Below are 3,802 nucleotides of genomic sequence, written 5' to 3' on the forward strand. Positions count from 1 at the left end.
ACTGGTCGGTCCAGCTGATGGCAGAGGCGCAAGCAGTGTGGACAACGCCGTCCTAGATCTCTTCTCTATTAATTTTTTTCCTAAAGGATATTTATTTGGAAAGAACAAAGCGAATTTGGAGGAAAGGAAAGACATGTCTTAATGTATATCATACGTAAGTGCATTTCCTTGTTTAAGCTTGAGGGAAAGCTGTTAGCCAGTTAGCGTTAGCTGTCAGTGTTTACTCACCGACCGCAGCGAACAAAACTCATTATTTCATCGATAGTTTTCACATTTGGTTCTAGTATTTCATGTACATTAAACATATGTATTCTATTTTAAAGAAAAAAAGAAGGAGCGAAAGCCCAACCCATCCTTTATTGACCTGCACCGCGCGCACGCCAGCACGCTCTACATGTCGGGTGCAAGCGACCTCCTGCACGCGCAGTGACATTTTGCGTTAAAAAAAAAATTCTGTTTTTTGCACTGTTTTACAGGTAGCTGGCAGCACACTGTCACGCTTTACAAGCTGCTTTCTCTAATGTATTCTTATCTGCGCTTACCTTTGTACTCACTTTTCCCCTTCTCTCTGCTTCAAAACATCTTAAAGGTGTTATCAGTCTTGACATGGGAAGCTTTGCGGACAATGTTTAAAACAAGTTTTAGAAAGTTTAATAGTTGCATATGTGGGGGGAACAATTATAATATATATTCAACTATTCTGATGTATAGATATGTTTCTTTTCACTAGTGATGGAAGATAAAAGGAAGACCAGTGATTGATTGTGTCTACTTTGGAAGCCCGTTTCAACCACGGAATTAAATTGAGTAAAAAAAATAAAATAAAATTGCGACCTTTTTATCTCACAATTCGGACTTTGTTTTTCGCAATTCTGAGAACAAAATTCAGAGAAAAAAAAATCAGTTGCTAGATGTAAACTCAGAATTATGAGCAAAATCTTAAAATTACGAGAAAAAGTCATTATTTATATATATATATATATATATATATATATATATATATGATAATTACCAAAAAAATGCTCAGCCAATAGAAGGGTTAAAGCTAGTAGGCTAAATAATGCATTTAAAAACTGGCTTTGAGGGAACGGTTAGAATTTTTTACATAAAATTTATGGGATCTCCTATTGTACCTTTAATACAGTAATAAATAAAGCATGATGTTCAATGACGTTCAAGTTATTAATTCTGATAAAACATTTTAATGTCATTTACCTTAAGATGAATTATAGAAGTGTGAATATTGATGCAACGCATTCCACTGACAAAGAACATTCAGATTATAATATGGGATCGTTCCAAAAAGAGACATAGAGAGACATTCTCACATACTGTCATATCTTATCTTAGCTTTGCTTGCCGAACAATATGAACTATAAGTTGTGAAGAAACACCCTGAAGTTGGCCTGACAAATTCAAAGCAAAAATTTGCCTTTTTTTTTTTTTTTTTTTTTAAAGAGAAAAGATTTTAGTTAAAAAGGCCCACAATCGCTCATGTTTATTCAACGAAGCCTTTTGGAAAATCGGTCAGTTTTGATATTGTGGCGAGCGCCACAAATAAATAAATGTATGAGAAACACATCCCACAGCACAACCACCTGAGCCCAACTTCAGTCTACTCATCACCTTAACTTTAAATGCGTTTGTAGCCGGCGCCATAGCCAGACTGATAAACAAACACAGACCGGAAGTTAACTTCAGGCCAGGCGCGTGCGCCCGATGAAGCTTGAAGCATCAGAATCGGCATCGGTATCGGCCGATCACCTTGACAAGAAATCGGTACTCGGTATCGGCTGCAAAAATCCTGATCGGAGCATCCCTACTGAATATTCTTAAATTAAGATGCATTTACTTGAGATGCAAAATTAAGAAATGAAGTCTTGTTTGAAAAAAATTGGTTGACAATTTGAAAAAAGTGGTTATGAAAACTTGTTTTCCCATTGATTTAAGTTGGTTTTTCAGAGCCCATTGGCAGATTATTATTATTATTATTTTTTAATTCTTATTCATAAACTCGCTTCATTTTTGTCAGGTTCACAGAAATTAAGACTTCTTATCTTATGCACTTTTGCTTCTCAAATAAATGTCTTGATTTAATCTTTCGAATCTTTTGCACTCGAAAACAAGACAAAAATACTAATGAAGAACATCACTTTCAGCATCAGTTATTTCCATATTCTTGCAGTTGGGAGCAGAGCTTTTCAAACATCAAGCTTTTTTTGTAAAATGTAATGGAATTTGACTGGACATTGTATTTGCAAACTTTGAAGTGTTGCTAACAATACATTGTGTTCAAGGGCTGGAAAATAATGGTTAAACTGTCAATCGCAATTATTTTGCTCAAAAAATATAAACATCATTAAAAATCATGATTGTCATTTTAGATTTTTTTTTTTAACATTTCATCAGAGTTATTGCACTTTCACACAAGCACAAATCAAAAGAATGTCAACTTACATGGTTTGCTCACAGATTTATTCGCAACAAATGCGCGAAAGAAAACAAACTGGCAGATATCACAGATGATTGTTCTTAAAGGGGTCATGAACTGCTTTTTTTAATTGTTTTATAATGTTCTCTGAGTTTCACATATAATGTTAGTGTGATTTTTACATCAAACAAACATCATACTTTAGAAGTGATAGGCTATTTTCTGTTCTGTTTTTGAGCCTCTCTGCAGAACGGTCTGTTTTAAAGGCGGGGTGCATTCAAGACTCGCAAGTAAACGCCCACTGCTATGATTGGCTAACTGTTTCGCTTATTAAAATGACAGATGGACGCTGCTGTGACGTATTCTGAAAACAACATGAGTCATTTGAGTTAAAAACATATACATGCTATTATATATCAAACGGTCTGGAGTAGACAATGCAGTAGTGGTAAAAACACATTTACTCACACTTATGTGTTGCGACATTACTGTTGGATCCACTCTAGTCAGACTCAGCGCTACACCATTGTTTACTTTCAGTCTCTCTGAAAAGCCTGCATCATACTGTCTTGTTTAAAAATGAATCCATAGTAAAGTAAAGCAAACAAACAAAGTTTAACTGATGCAATCTGGAGCTCTTTCCTAATTTTACCCTGTATATACACTGGACATGAGCGGCGCAACGCGACTATAGACAACAATTATTGGCAATTCGTTGATCTTCTCCTGCAGAGGTGGGCTTTCGCCACACTATTACGTCAGTGGCACATTCCAAAAACAAGTCGTTTTCTGTGTTTGGTTTCAATAAAAGCCATTTTTAATAGGGATGCACCGAATGTTTGGCGACCGAAATTATTCGGCCGAAAATAGCAAAAAAATCTCTTTCGGTGTTCGGCCGAATAAGCAAAAAGGCCGAATAATATGTACCAAACAATGACTAACACGATCAAATAGAGGCACGCTCTAATGCAGCAAACATGTCGGCATCGTGAAAGTATTTAAATCTATCAGGAAAGACGCAGAAATCTTCCTGCACTGAGATCTTCCTGCGGGTTTCTGCCAAAATAAAAGCCGAGAAAAAGCAACAACTCCATCAACATTCATAAATGTTAGTATTGTAATTTTACTGTTGTTCTGTAAAATAAAATAAAAGTAAGAAAATAATAATGATAATAATAATTACCCTACAACAGCTCTATTAATACTTTTATTATAACATTCACACAGTGTTCAAATTGGGATGTGTAATTTATTCTAATGTTTTAAAAGAAGTCTCTTCTGCTCAGCAAGGCTGCCTTTATTTGTACAGTAAAAAATACATGCCTGATTCAAGTCTCAAAAATGGCTCAAAAATGTTATTTTACTAACTTG

This window comes from Sinocyclocheilus rhinocerous, unplaced genomic scaffold, assembly GCF_001515625.1.
Source record: "Sinocyclocheilus rhinocerous isolate Xijiao unplaced genomic scaffold, SAMN03320098_v1.1 scaffold411, whole genome shotgun sequence".
In the NCBI taxonomy this organism is placed as follows: Eukaryota; Metazoa; Chordata; class Actinopteri; order Cypriniformes; family Cyprinidae; genus Sinocyclocheilus; species Sinocyclocheilus rhinocerous.